Source organism: Perissodus microlepis, chromosome 18, assembly GCF_051167445.1.
Source record: "Perissodus microlepis isolate ML-2025 ecotype Zambia chromosome 18, ASM5116744v1, whole genome shotgun sequence".
Lineage (NCBI taxonomy): Eukaryota > Metazoa > Chordata > Actinopteri > Cichliformes > Cichlidae > Perissodus > Perissodus microlepis.
Window position 1 is genome coordinate 23,004,658 of NC_140478.1, and position 15,311 is coordinate 23,019,968.

General features: G+C 37.6%; 1 pseudogene across 1 annotated transcript in view; it reads right to left on the minus strand.

The window, feature by feature from the left end:
* Nucleotides 1-15,311, minus strand: part of LOC146367892 (dynein axonemal heavy chain 8-like) — a 42,512-nt pseudogene that overhangs the window by 13,103 nt on the left and 14,098 nt on the right. The window contains exons 10-54 of the transcript XR_014797554.1: nt 14,723-14,830; nt 14,523-14,624; nt 14,276-14,422; nt 13,992-14,189; nt 13,688-13,764; nt 13,469-13,568; nt 13,266-13,385; nt 13,044-13,179; nt 12,765-12,952; nt 12,221-12,301; nt 10,562-10,678; nt 10,365-10,481; nt 10,050-10,182; nt 9,846-9,952; nt 9,660-9,763; nt 9,489-9,567; nt 9,231-9,354; nt 8,686-8,852; nt 8,463-8,589; nt 8,079-8,314; nt 7,705-7,809; nt 7,465-7,578; nt 7,311-7,373; nt 7,032-7,132; nt 6,760-6,897; nt 6,410-6,650; nt 6,104-6,303; nt 5,693-5,846; nt 5,436-5,599; nt 4,995-5,097; nt 4,561-4,665; nt 4,117-4,278; nt 3,475-3,699; nt 3,175-3,347; nt 2,909-3,087; nt 2,388-2,575; nt 2,219-2,305; nt 2,025-2,132; nt 1,813-1,947; nt 1,503-1,664; nt 1,175-1,421; nt 844-1,085; nt 597-737; nt 278-509; nt 44-186 (exon numbers count right to left, since the gene is read on the minus strand). The product of XR_014797554.1 is annotated as a dynein axonemal heavy chain 8-like (transcript). The remainder of the gene's footprint in view (nt 1-43; nt 187-277; nt 510-596; nt 738-843; nt 1,086-1,174; nt 1,422-1,502; nt 1,665-1,812; nt 1,948-2,024; nt 2,133-2,218; nt 2,306-2,387; nt 2,576-2,908; nt 3,088-3,174; nt 3,348-3,474; nt 3,700-4,116; nt 4,279-4,560; nt 4,666-4,994; nt 5,098-5,435; nt 5,600-5,692; nt 5,847-6,103; nt 6,304-6,409; nt 6,651-6,759; nt 6,898-7,031; nt 7,133-7,310; nt 7,374-7,464; nt 7,579-7,704; nt 7,810-8,078; nt 8,315-8,462; nt 8,590-8,685; nt 8,853-9,230; nt 9,355-9,488; nt 9,568-9,659; nt 9,764-9,845; nt 9,953-10,049; nt 10,183-10,364; nt 10,482-10,561; nt 10,679-12,220; nt 12,302-12,764; nt 12,953-13,043; nt 13,180-13,265; nt 13,386-13,468; nt 13,569-13,687; nt 13,765-13,991; nt 14,190-14,275; nt 14,423-14,522; nt 14,625-14,722; nt 14,831-15,311) is intronic.

A 15,311-nucleotide genomic window follows, 5' to 3' on the forward strand; every position in this document is an offset into this window, starting at 1 on the left:
AAACATATGCTCTTTTATTTAATATTCATATTTTAAAGGAGACCTTGTGTTGTTTAGCAATGGTATCCAGCAAGAAAGAGGTTCTTGTGTTATCCACATTGGGAACAAGAATAGAAGTGTAGTCAGGCAAATGGTCAGTTGGATAGATATAATCACCCACATGGTTGTTCCAATGACACCAATCACCTGAAATAAAAGATGAAGCTCTTATAGTAATTACATTTCAAAATGCAAAAGACAGCATAGGGGTTTTATGTACTGTATAAAATGTTTTTACCATTTGTGCCAATCATGTACTCAAACACAGTTTCCCCTGGCCGTGTTGGAGGAACATCAATATTGCTTTCATGACCTCTGATGTAAGTCTCTAGTTTGTCTCTATCATCTAACTCCAAAATGGCTCCAAGGCTCCACATCAGACAGAAGGCAAAGAGACGCTCAAGGTGTTTGCTACCAGCAAAGCCTCCTGTCTCCTTGGTTGGGAGGAGGCCTTCCAGCAGATTCACAGACTGAAGGTGGAACATAATGAGACAATTCAATATTTCTAATTAATTTAGAAGCATCATCAATTTCTTCTCATTTGTCAGAATACATACCTGCATAATATAGTTACACTCCAAAAGCTCCATTTTGGGTTTAAGGTTCTGCTTCATATACAAGTAAGCATCCTCAAATATCTTGTCATATAAACTTAAAATACTTTCTGCCTCTTTTGCATTGCGCTTGTTAGCCCATCCCTAAAACATAAAGGCCACATTCCATCTGAATACAGTATTGTAACAGCAGCACTGATTCTTTTCTCCAAACAGTTTTTGAATGGAAAATTTCAAAAAACAAGCCTACCCTGAGTATGGGTTTCCAACTGAGAGCTGATGAGCTCATGAAGACCATACCCACCCGGGACACTGTAGCAGGGGAGGCATTATCCATGTTGTGCACCTCAAACACCAACTTGCAACATGGTGACATTGTGATGCGGTCACCATTAGCCAAGGTCAGTGTTTTGTTATCATCCAACACAGAATTAAGATTCTCAATTCATATGGCGTCGACAGGACCATCAAGCACAATCCATATGAACTCCCCTGAAGTGTTCACATTTTAAAGAAATGAAAATATATATATATATCTGTGTGTGTGTGTGCGAATATTCATTAAATATTGTATCATAAACCTTTCTTAGCTTTGAGTGTCCTCCTCCATAGTGTGGAAAATATCCCATCTGTCCAATCATTGGTGGCTGCATCAAGACGACCAAACATCTGTGCAGCAGTGATTGCTTTGGGGTTCATGCGCATCTCCCTATGCGGGTATCCACATTCAGTCATAGCTCGCATGAGAATGTTGATGACTGTGGTCTTCCCAGCTCCACTTGGTCCTAAAGTCATCAGCCCATGGCGCACTCGTGAAGTCTCATAAAGCTGATAGTGATGTATCAGTAAGAAAGAGTTATTTCCAAACAAAATCCAAATAACAACAGCAGATAAACATGCAGATGGTACCTGAACAAGCTTGAGATTCCAGGGAGGATGGTTGATTATACCGGCTGACTGCACTTGATGGGCAACAGCTGCCTGAAGTTCAGCATATGTGCTACTATCCAGCTGGATACCAGGGAACAGGTCATTGATGAGACTGAGGAAAAGTGACTCATCCTCATCCACCTGAAACACACGCACATTACATACATATACATATATATATATATATATATATATATATATATATATATATATATATATATATATATATATATATACATTACTGTCAAATATTTGACTGCTGTCCTTTAGCACTAGGTTTGTGTCATACCAGTTTAGACAGATTCATGTCACGCAGCACTCTCAAGACAATGCTGGACTCTGTGTCATCAGGCCGTGCTCTTTTAGCAGCCCCAAGTGTTCGTAACACGGACAGGATGTTCCTCAGGCCAAAGTCATAGTGGACCTAACAAAGCAAGAGCTTAGCTTCAGAGGGTTAATAATTACTTATTATAGGAACTAAACTGGCCACATGATTATTACCTGTTTTGTAAGTTGTTCTTCACACAGTTTATAAAGAACAAAAAACTTCTGGGCTAAGATGATGTTTTCATTGAATCCACAACTGGCTAGCTTAACTCTCATGATGATCTGTCAAAGGTAATAGTGAAAACAAATGGTTAGAAGTTAAACAAAAAAGATAATATTTCTCCTTAACAAAACTAACCTTTACCAACCTGTCTGTCTGGCACCATCATAGAAACTGTCCTGAATTGCACTTTTAAATTTTCAGGAAGTTCCTGACGACCGGCATATCCGGGATTCTATGTATTGAGTGACAACATGTTTTATTATATTCATACTAAACATCTGCTGCCTAGTAAACATATAAATCCTGTATCTTACCATAGTGATAAACAGGCCAAACTCTGGATTCAGATCCACAGTGTCTCCATCAGTAAAAATAAATGTGCTCTTCTGGTTCTTGCGTGCCGTCAGAACTATGTAGATCTGCTGAGCAGCAACAGAGAGCACTGGCAGGTCGATTCTGTTGAACTCATCAAAACAACCCCAGGACCCTGACTGCGCGAGGCCTGAAAAAGAATGAACAATTTACCAAATGTGCATATTTTTGGAATGTGAAAAGAAGCTGGAAAATCTGAGTAACAGAACATGCACACACAACTGAAGACGCTCGTAGATTTGAACCTAGAACCAAAATCTTTCTATGAGCAGCATAAGATAAAATGAAATCTGTTCCAATCTTATTAATCCAGGTAAGGAAATCCCAGAAAATTGATTCGGCTCACCTGGATGTCAAGACCGAAGAAGTCACTTGGGTGAGAGATGAAATGTTTCTCCCACTGAAAATGCTACACAATAAATTTTCTAAGATATCTGATAATTTGATTAATTGCTTAGGATACCTTTATAAATCCTTCCAAGTCCTCTGAAGTCCATCTGGTCAGAGCAGTTGAACACTACAACATACTTGCCAAGACAGCGACCCATGTCTTTGGTAGTTTCAGTTTTCCCAGTTCCAGCCGGTCCTGCAGGGGCTCCTCCCATACTCATACCTAGAGCTTGGGCTAGTGTGATGTAGCACCTAGGTAAACAAGAAGGAGTTAATGAATGTACCTTAGTAATTAAATCTATATAAAAAGTAATTAACAAAATCTCATTATTTGCTTGCCTGTCTGTCAGTGGAGTGATGACCAGACGATCAGTACAGCCTAGAAACTCATTCTGATAAATGAAGTCAACATTAGTAATAGACACAATGACCTTATCCAGGTAGCCCCTGAAGTAAAACCTGCTCTGCTTCAGCCATTCGAAGTCGCCTACAGATTTTATACGCTTTTTCACCTGAGGAAAAAGCAGGACATGAAGAGAAATGGTTGAACATAACAGTTTAATAATAAAAAGTTATCTGTGATAGTAGATGTGGACAAGTAGCATTTATCCAAAAATAAAAAAAAAATAAAAAACTTACTAGGTCATTAAATATATCAGTCTGGTGCACATGAATTGTGACAAGTGTCTCATATTTGACTCTGTCAAATTTGCTGAGGTCACAGGTTGTTTGCTTGATGAGTGTAGTGAGCAGACTCAGTAATTTCTTTTGGGTAAGAGGCATGATGTGCTTGTCATCTTCTGTATGGTGCAGGGCCTTCTCTGCATCTCTTGTCCAAATCATTTGGATTCCCAGCAAGCCCACCTAAAAAGTACGAATCAAACAATACACGAAAAGATGCGTCATGTATAGTACATACAGGTAAAGTGGTAGAAATATGATGCTACATGAAAGGTACTACTGTCAAAGATATCCAAACTTGTTATTTTACAAACGTTGGAAAAAGAATGAAAAAGAACCATGAGATCTGTTAAGCTGCCTCTGCCACTGATAAAGGCAAGAAGGAAATGTGACATGAAAACAAACAGTCATGTTTCTGGATAGTTTCATCTTATAGAGAGTAACGTCTCAAATCTTTAAAATCTTGAATCCCTTTAAACACTACTAAATGGTGGTTGGTATTACAGATGGAAGAAAAAAAATCTCTGTTACACTTAAATGAACAAAATATTTTAAAAACTGAAAAAGATTTTACTAACAGCCACAATTCAGTCTTCCTACCTGTGCTTGAAATTTGTTGAGAAAAGCAAGAAGATTAAACTCCTCATCGTCTATCTCTAGATCTGCAGCTCTGATAACAGAGTGCAGTGAAGCCTGTTGTTGCACCAAAAGCTTCGTAAGCCAGATCTCAACTTCTCCCTGAGCCATTACAGGACTCTCTAGCTGAAAACACAGAAACACATTTGCTATGTTGTACCACACCTGTGATAAAAATTGGAAAAATATTTACTGTCAGCCTCAATTGAACCTTATTCTTTTTGAATATCTATTTATTGTACCCTACTCTTGTCTGTAGAAAATAGCAATCTGATATAAATTTAACTTTAATTTGAATTTGACTCTGTTGACCGCTTGCAAAAGTTATTTGCACTAAACATAACAAATGCAATTCAACATATAGTTGTATTACAGCTCTAAACTGAAAATGCAAATAGCATTAAATACCGGCAGTTTCTCCCCTTCTTGTGAAATAACAGCTATGATCTTGTCATATTCTGTTGTGTGAAACTCAGCTTCTTTTACATTGTCAAACACTCCAAGAAGATGTGCCTGAAAAACAAATGCATCTACAATTATTTTTGCTATTTTACCCAAAATCAAAAACCCAAAAGAAAAAAAAGAGAGAGAAAAAAATAAACAAAACCCAAGAAATCAGATTTCAATACACAAACCATTTTCTTAATATTTCTATCCTGATCGTCTCATTCTTTGCCCATGAAAACTCCAAATTTAAATTGTATTTCTTATTTGCTAACATGAGATTTTAACATATCTACGCAGACAAACAAATTAGGCCTTTTGCAGCAGCAGTATGATTACATTGTTTTATACTTTTTATTTAAATTTAATTTTCTTACAGTGGCAGTGAATGTTCTGACCTGAATTGTGTGAGAATCACTGGCTTGTCCAAGGATTTCCAAAAGGGCAGGATCAGACACAAAGAAGAACCGTGGAAACAAGAGTCTCTTTTTCTCAAGATACCTGTGAAACAAGATCATATTATCTGCAGTGTACACATTGAACACAGAAGTATTGTTATAATTATGGGGCCCATTTATTCAATGCTTTTCTTTTTATTGCAAAGCATCTGTGGGTGACAAAAGGACAAAAAGGGGAAGAAAAGGAGGCGAAGATAAAACCTGGAGTAATTATACTGCATAAAAAGTGCTTTAGTAAAAAGCTAATTAACTAAATAGTTAAATAATGTCATGTACATTTTTTTAGAGACTGAACTACTTTTCTGATTTTCTTTTTACCCTCCACTGTTGCAACCAACAGAAAGATGCAAACTAAAACAAGGATGGTGCCAAAAAAATTACCCTGCAAGAGATTTCTGACAGAGCTCTAGTTGTTTCTGAAGATCCGGAAGCTTTTCTCTCAGAGAGGGATCACCTACACAGCACTCCACAGCATTTGGGACCTTTTGTGCTCGCCGCATGATTTCAGTCCAAGACTTGTCAATATTCTGAAATCGATTTGCTTCCTGCAAGCGGAAACATTTTTATGGTGGCATTTACTTAAGGATGCTTTCAAAATTGTTATTTTCAGGCCAAAGGGCAGAATTAATGAACTATACCTGTGGCAGATCTTTGGCAATGTCGCCCCCAACAAACACAGCCTCCAAATAGACCCACAAGTTTTGCACTATAACCCACTGTTCAATGACCTCAGATGATGTTGAAAGCTTGAAGACCCAATCTTGGATCTCTGCTTTGTGGAAGGTACTGTACCTGTACAAAGCAGACAAAGCCTGATAAGTTCTTTAAGACATTGCAGAAATGGGAATATGTGTGGATATTTCACATCTTGAATGATTACACCCAAACTAATCTTTGTCACTTCTATTGTTTCTGGGCTGAATGATTTGTTACAGTTAGGTAGGTCTTGCAGTCTTGCCCTTTTATTACTCCAAAGTATCAATGTTTCTTGGAGATCAAGTTTATAAAATCTGTTACAAAATTATAAGCCGGGGTTTATTCTTTTCTACCTGTTGCTCAGCAGTGAACCTAGCACCATCAAACTGTCCTCCAAGTTGGTGAGAATCTCGGATGTTTCTGCTCCTTTCAGCATCAGTTCTCCTCTACTCTTAAATGTCATCAAGCTCAGGGTCTGAGCAGACCACAGCTCTTTTACTTGTGATAATTTGGCCTCAATATCCTTCTCCTTTACAGCTGATATGCAAATGTCCTACAAATACAAAAAGCCAAACTTGGGATGGTGCATACACATGAGCAAATCAAATCTATAAGCTTGAAATTGAAGTAGATTATAAATGTCAAATCTGCCAGCACACCTCAATGTCGTCCTTGTACGTCAACAAAGGCGCCTCCATGATGTTCTCAAGTGTAAACGTACTGGACTCCACCTCAAAATGGTGTCCAGTCACTTGTGCAATACGGTCCCAGTGTCTCCGTTTCATAGACTTGTTTGCCATCATTTCAAGAAGAGGACACGAATCATTAAAATCATCAATGGTCTTTTTTAGATCAAGAAAGGCTTGCCAGTCCTTTAGTGCTTTGGGTAGCTTCCGACACCTATAAAAATTGGATAATAAACTTTTGTTAAAATGAATACTCTTAAAAAAAACATTCACTACACAACAAATTTTTAGGTCTGTAAGTTATAATAACAGATATACTCAACCTGTTCTGAAAATCCAGAAGTTTGCCATTGATCTTTTCAATATCCACTTGTATCCACGGTATCTTATAGTACCCACTAATCTTGTTCATCACTGCATCATACAGGCCATAGAGTTTTTGAAGCAGATCAAGCTCTTTTCTAAAGGAAGCATTAGGAAGCATAATGTTTGACTATATTTTATAATGTGATAGATGTTAACGCTTAGCATAGTATTAATAGAGATGCAAAAGTTATTCTAGCACAGAACAAGGTTTGATTTTTTGCTGATGTACCTTTTCTTGTGTAGACAGTTGTATTCTGTAACTGGTAAGCCAAGAAGCTGCTGTCCAGAAGTATATGTGGTGAAGTTTCTCCAAAGCTCTTCAAATCTAGCCTGCAAACAAAACATACAATTAAATCTCGCAAGACTGTTTGTTAAATATGATTTTGATGTTTTCTTGCCCTATCAGCTCTCTCTTATTTAGTAATCATTTACCTCTAACTTATGTGAATGATTATAGATTTTCACACACTGAAAGAATTGAAACTGTTAAACGATTTAACAACGTCACCTGATAGATCTGAAGCCTGCGGCTGGCTTCTTGTGGAGCTAATCCTTCAACCAAGGGGCCTTCCTGAAATACAAGACACAAAATGAAGAATAGGTTAATATGAATATGCTGATTTATTGAAAACCACCCGCACACAGTTTTTAAGATTACTCACAGAATCAAACTGTTCCATATAAGTGTCAACATCTTTTTGGAAGATAGCCACGCTCTCGAGAAGGTCTTGTTTGAACTTGGGTTGCATACGAACAAGCTCATATTGCACTGATCTCTGCACAAGTCAATATCAAAAATAAAATCAAGATCACAGCTTATCACATTTACAACACAAAAGATCACATTTATTTTAAAAAAAGTCATCAAACAAAATAGGCATTAATGTCATGATAATACTTACAGCTTTAGACTGGAGCATTGTGAACGAGTCTCTCAGACTGTACACTTCTTCTACTTCTCTTTTGGTCTCTTCTGCTTCATATTTTGTCAAAATTTCATATGCTTCCTGTAAATACATTCTTATATTTAAATGTTCAACATTTAGCTCACTCTGAACACGCAGGCCTCTCATTTATAACTAACAGTAGTAACAGTAGATAGTTAGATACATTTAAAATTACATCCTCAAAATGTCTTTCACTAAAATTTTCTGGGCTTTATTTAATGTTGTTACTGGTACTCTGCAGCAGTTCATATCACTTTGTTTATTGTGTAGTGCTATTGCCAGTCCTTTGAAATATCTGCAGTTACACAATACACTTAAGCAACTGATACCTCAATGGAAATCAGTGTCATGTCAGTCTGTATTTCAGCTTCTCGAAGCGTAGACAGGGCCCCCATAGTACAGCGTACATCTTCCAGATTAGCCACAGGATGTGATAGCTGTATAAGGTAGTTGTTCAAATGTATGTGTGTGTCAGTCATTTTCTTCTTGTACCTCTCCTTCAGGTATTTGCAAATTAGTTTCTTCCAGGCTTTTGTCTCATCTGTTAGGGCCTTTTTCAGTGAACCTGTATATAAAGGAACTTAGCATTAGTCCTCCAGTTCTCAAACTAATAACCGCCTACATGTGACATGTGTAATAAAACACACTAAATATCCAATTATCCAGTGGTAGCAGAATGGAATTCAATCCTGGTCCTCACAAATAAAAATTACCTGTTGTTAACTGAACAGATTCAAAAGCAATAACAGACTTGATAGCTTGAATTTCTTGCTCAACTGAGTCATAGTGTTGGGTTTCAGATGTAATGTGGATCAAGGATGGGTTGCTTGCCATGAATTCCTTTGTAGAAATTAAGAGAAGGGATATGATAATGATATAACTATATGAAAAAAACAAGGAACATGTCATGGTGAAAGAAAATCAAAGACAGCTAACTTTGACTTTAGCGTTTTTGTCCTCTTCCCAGACCGCTCTGAAAGTATTGAACTGTTTCAGAACATTGGCTGCTTGTCCCTTCTGAGAGTTGATTGCTGTTTTCAGAATGCCCACGAGTTTTTTGATGTCCTTGTGTTCCACAACAAAGTTAAATAAATGATCTTTTTCTGCAGAAACACAAATAAACAGTCAAAGGTACAACCAAAGATTGTGCTAACAGCTAGCAGCTGACAGTTTCATTCTAAGTTTAACATTTACTTTTGTAAATGTTATTTTATGGGTGAGTGAAAGGGAAACAGACTTCTACTGGACCAGAAGTCCATTTGCAACCACAACTATCACCATCTAGTGGCCTTCAGATAGAATGCAAGTTAGAGGCACCTCTGAAAGGTACTACCTTCATGTCTTACACAGTCCCCACAATAAGCTTAATATTTACAATCTTCATTCATAATAAAGGATGTCTTTAATTTAGGAGCTGTCATTCTTTGAACTTGTGCATCAAGTGTGTTTGCTCCTGTATGTGCATACTGATGGTGAGTTACCTGTTTTCTTCCTTTCATTAGAAGTGTACTCCCACTGCCAGGCAATGCCCTTGCTAACTTCCAACACAGAGTCAGTTAGTTGATTTATGGCCTGCTGGATTTCATCTAAAGTGGGAATCATTTCCTGATAATAACAAATGTCAGATATCAAAACTAGATTTTCTGTTCAACAAAACTTGCAAAGAATTCCAGATCTCTCTGTCCTACAATGCAAATACTGCACTTTGAACATGTACTGAAAGAAAAGTAGAAACTCACCACGTTGGGTATATCCAGGTGGACTTCAGATTTTATTAGCGGAACTATCATAGGTTGAGGCTTGGATTTCTTGTAACTTCTGTAGTATATTGATGAAAATATGAAAGAGTTCTTTCTCTTTGACTTATGATACTGCACTGTGCACATACCAACTAACACAAATATACTTACATAGCACAACTAATCCTCTTTTTCAAGGTGTTCAGAGATGACTTTGTTGTTTTGATAACTGCATCAAGTACCCTTGCAGTGAAGGATTCATAAAGCTTCTTAAACTCTTGAAATTAAGATTTGTATGCAAATCAGTGGGTCAACTGCACATAGCAGAAGTGTTTTACAGTTGTTAGACAAATATACCTTTTCAAATTTAGTATTTTTGTCTTTCATTGAACTTTCTGCAGTCCCTCTCTCATCCTCATGAGCAATCGTGTGTGTCTCTCCTGCGAAGGTCATGGTCCTCCCAACTACAGTGTTGAAAGTGTGAAATACAAAAAATACATTTAAATACTTAATTGCTGCGTTCACTTGTATGCAACACTTAAAACTCTGCCTTGACATCACCTGACACAGGTTCCTCTGTCTTGTAGCCTTTTGGTTCATAAACAGCACTTAAAACAGTATCCAGCTCTCCGATTGCTGTTTTGACATGACTACATTTGTAATTCAATGTCTTCGCCCACTTTTTACAAAGATTCTAAAAAGAGGTTGAGATATGTATTTGGTGAATAAAGCACAACTTATTTGTAAAGGCAAATTAAAAATGAGAAGAAGACTTTAGCAGAATAATCGTTAAATTATTGTAAAGAATTTAATTAAATTCATTTCGGTTGATAAACATCTAAAATTTGTGTTTTGATTTGTTACGAGTGGCCATACCTTATTATGGTCAATCAGATGCTGAACTGAAGTTGGATCATCTGAGAGCTCAGTCAGCACCGTCTCTGAGATGTCTTTAAGGACATCATCAATGTGTAACTTGCTAATATTTAGCACCTGAAAAAGAAGGAAATGTGGTTCTTGCTTATTATAAATGCACAATAAGGAAAATTTTAATGAATGACACAGAAACAGACCTTATTCACAAGATGCTGGAGCTCATACAAAGCCGTGTCAACTCTTTGGAAGAACTCGTCCAGGAGTAAGGATGACCAGGTGATCAGCACTGCCCCACGTTGAAGAGCAGATTCAACCTTGCGAGTTACCAAAGACATTAAAGCTTATTATGATGCAACAGCCATAAAAAAATTTTTTTTAAAAAGCATGGCAACAGCAGGGTTGAGACCTAATTTCTCAATGGTGCGACTAAAGAAAGCCTAGGTCGCACCAGTACGACCAGCCGCTCGAGTAAAAAAAAAAAATCTTCGTAACTCTGAAAGCCTCCGTGTGGTCAACAAGAGACACACATCATGCCCATATCATGGTCGTAACCAATCGGGGATAGTCAAGGGAGGGACCTCTCTGATTGGCTGTGGTCCAGATATTCCTGTAGGCCTACGTGTATGTACATTTGAAAGTGCAGGCTGATAGAGAGAGGTGAGTAGCCTAGGCCTGATAGAAGTGGATTGAGTTGTGGGTAATGAGAAAAGATGAAAAGAACAATTGATAACTTTTTCGTTAAGTTAAGGCCTGATCTGTCTGAAATTCATAGCCAGTGCTCTGACATAGAGCCATCAACCTCTCAGGTAATGGGTAATGTCTAACACTGGTCATGAGACGGCATCAGATAATGAGCCACATACAATCGACTCCAAGCCAGAGCCCACTGAAAGTAAAAGGGGGAAAGTGTATACATTTCAAAGAGAGTGGCTTGACCAGTTTCCCTGGCTAAGATACAGTAAATCTGACAACATGATGCACTGCATTTACTGTCATGAGTGCGGAAAGAAACTCCCTGGCAATACTGCCTTTGTGGTGCTAACACGTTTTGAATTGAGATGCTGAAAAAGCACAGTGTATCCAGAAAACACATTATATGCTGCGATAAATGCACTGCCCAAGTCTCCCCTCTCCCCACTGCCTTTAAGTGGCAGACAGCAGCAAACAGGTCGTCAGAGGAGGCCGAGATGATGAAGTTTAACACTGTCTACAATATTGCCAAAAATGAAGTTCCGTTGATTTCCAAAGTTCAAGTCCAAAATAATTCTTCACAACACCCCACGTAATGATGCCGCCCAGTATATGGGTGTCATCAGAGACATATTGAAAAAAAAGGGGGAAAAAAGGCCAAATTACAGGAGTTGGCCATCTCAATGGCCTGTTACTGCAATAGTCCATGCGATAGTCCATAAGATATCAAGTTGTTCAGATGTTAATTTCAGATTTTCTTTTTATTTAATATATCTTGAGATGTTTTAAGTTTAAATTTCAGTTCAGTGAAGCACTTTAAGCACCAGCAGTTTTTAAGTAACTTATCTTTCTTGTAGAACTGTGCTCAAATAAAGAACTTTGTGTTGTCAAGATTGTTAGCTAATTATTTACAAAAATCAATATTGTCTGTATGGACAGCAATTTTTTTTAAAAAAGTGAACTTGCAAAACTGCGGTGTTAAGCAATGCGGTTGAAAAATTTGGGTGGACCTAAGTAAAAAGTTAGGTGCACCAGTGAAACCGTGGCAAAAAGTTAGTCTAGAGCCCTGAACAGTGGAAAACATATTCGCACTGCCGTTCCCTAACAATGTTTAACAGCTGAGACATTTCTTCCACAAAATGCACCTTCTACTGTAATGTACTTACATTTTTGATTTTTGAAGCCATCCAGCTGGAAAAGTCTTCAGGTATTTTCTCACAAGTGGACTCATAATCTTCCAAAATTGTCTATAAAAAAGGACAACAAGTTGTTTTATCCATCCACTCGCTTCCGCTTAACCTTTTCAGGGTCGCAGGGTGCGCTGGAGCCTATCCCAGCTGTCATAGGGCGAGAGGCTGGGTACACCCTGGACAGGTTGCCAGTCTGTCAGGGTTAACATACAGAGACAGACCACCATTCGAGCTCACATTCACTCCCACGGGCAATTTGGATTAATCAATTAACTTATCCCCACAAACTGCGTGTCTTTGGACGGTGGGAGGAAGCCGGAGTACCCGGAGGGAACCCACGCAAACACGGGGAGAACATGCAAACTCCACACAGAAAGACCCCGGCCTTATGGTGGAATTGAACTCAGGACCTTCTTGCTGTGCGGAAACAGTGCTAACCACCGTGCCATCGTGCTATAATATAAAGTTATTTTATATTAAGTTAAATAATCATTTTGTGAAAAAACTAGTTATTACTTGCCTGTAATCGATGGTGATCAGCACTGAGTTTTGTTTCGATGTTGAGAAGATGTAAGGCTTGCTTTGGAACCAGGAGATCCATCTTCACCAAACACTTTGCCTCCCGTATGACCTCAGTTACTTTAGGATCAAAGTTGACAACTAGCTTTTCTGTCTTTGGGTGACGAACCAGCAGTGCGACATTTAAGACTGTTGTGAATAACACAGAGAGTAAAGTCATACTAACAGAATCAGATACGGTGTGCCATCAAGGTTATCAGCATATTTAATTTAAGCCAACCATGATTCATCTGCGATACTTCCTCGAGCCATGCTTGGTGGTAAATACACTCAAACTTTACTAACGAAGCTGCAGTCTGATTGTACATTTTGACTGCATTTCGTCCCTGAGGACTGAGCAGGATGTCCGAGTTTTCCTGTTTAGGATGACAGAGTGAGGCAACATTAAAATCTTTCAGTGCTAGTAGCTTTAAAATTTTTGCTGACAGAAATCTAGCCTTACTTTTATGTGTAACATGGGTTCCTCTATTTTTTTGAAGAGGTGCCTGGCCCAACCAATTCGTCCAGCCACAGGAGGCATGTCCCTAGCAAGTGGAGGGTTCTCTTTGTGGTTGCCATAGTGCTGCAAAGGAAGTTTGTAAAACAAAATCTGTGCATTTATATTTTATTTTAAATGGCATTAGCGAATAACAATAAAATAGGTACCTTTCTCACAAACTCTACTTCTGAGACATAACGCTGAAGAATATGACTCAAAAGATGGGGAACGTGTGCGTTAATGCAGGGAATGTTCAGCCTCTGGAAACTACAAAATTAAAAAAAACTAAGTAATAACAAATCATTACAGTATTTAATGTTATATTTCTAATATAATATTTTCAGTGATATATTACATTGCTTAAAATATCATATATAGACACTTACCGCTGTATCAGGTGAATGGCACGCTCAGATGTCTTCACATGTGAGAAGCATGAATTCATAAACGTCTGCAGCTGGTTCTGTAGAAAAGGTAACAAATGTAACCTTCATTAGTACTTTATCATGTTTCAGTTGTGGCCATGTCTTAATGAGTGATGTCTGTGATTAGTGGTTTTGTGTATATGTAAATTCTTTGCAGGTCTCTGAGAAAACATCTTCAACCCTTATGATGCTTCCTGTTTTAAACAATGCACAGGAAAACAGCAGCTACATGTTTTAGGCATAATGAGTACACAACTATACATACCTCAATGTAACAGATTTGCTCTGTAAACATGACAAAATCTGCTTCAAATTCAGCACTCCTTGGAGCCAACATATCATACTGCTTTCTTTTCAGATTCATGGCTATAGTGTTGAACTGTCTGGCTAGAATCTCAATGCCCTCAATGTTGGACTTGTTAAGTGATTCAAATGTCTTGAACACTGTGATTATTTGTGTGATCTAGAAAAAAATAATGCTTACTGTTATATGGCAAAGCATTATGACAAGACTGACATACATATTTTAGGAATTAAAATAGACCATACCTTTTCAAGCTGCTTGCAGAAGTTGGAAAACTTCAAAAAAATTTCCATCTCTGAAACCTCAAAAGGCCTCTTTCCAGGTGCAGCCATTGTTTCCATCTTTGTTTTCTGGAAACAAGACTTATATTCCTGGTACAAGGAGGTACAGTGCTGCAAAAGACAAAAGATTAACAACAGCAGAAACTGTGTACTGCTGCAGTCATGCCTCTGTAATAACACTGATGTGTACTAATCACAGTGTAACAGTCACCTGCACTTTTGTGATGATGTTATCAGCATCTTGGTCCCATATGAGACGTTTGCCATTGTCAGTAATGTACGATCTGCACATTGTAACCATCTGATTTGTGACCTAGAAGAGTTTTCAGTATCACATGTTGTACAAAGGGAATTGGATCTTAAATGTTTGTTCTTTGAATGAAATGAAAAAACCCAACAAAGTAAACTTACTTTGATGAACAGTGAAGATATAGTTTCACTCGTGTTGTAGTACAGTGAAACTCTGAAAATCATGTGAATAGTACTGATGACATTTTGCACATTTTTCATCATGGTAACCTGAAATGACACCAAGTATAGTCACATTATTTATAATATATTGTTTGCTCTGATATAATTTGTATTTCTTAAGTTTGTAATGAACAACTTTACTGTACAAAAATTGAACTATTAACAGGCTATTATCCATATTTATTTTAAAAAAAAAACAGTATGTAAGATGGTCACTAATGAATAGTACATGGACTATGAATTGAATACTAGCGTTGTTTCTAAGTGAATAGTAAATAGGCAATTTTTGATCATTTTGTTGTGATGTAGTCTGGGGCAAATAAAAGACTATTTTAAAACCTGTCAAAGACCTCCTGTATTCAGTGCATAGCAATAGCTACTCAGAATTTTGCATTTGTTTGTTATTGCTTACATTTGGTAAAAAAAAAAAAGACCATACTTTTCCCCCCAACACTGTTGGTTTACAGCCTGAATCCTTTACAATTTATATACATGTCTTTAAATAGCTGTGTATGCGATATAGGTGCTT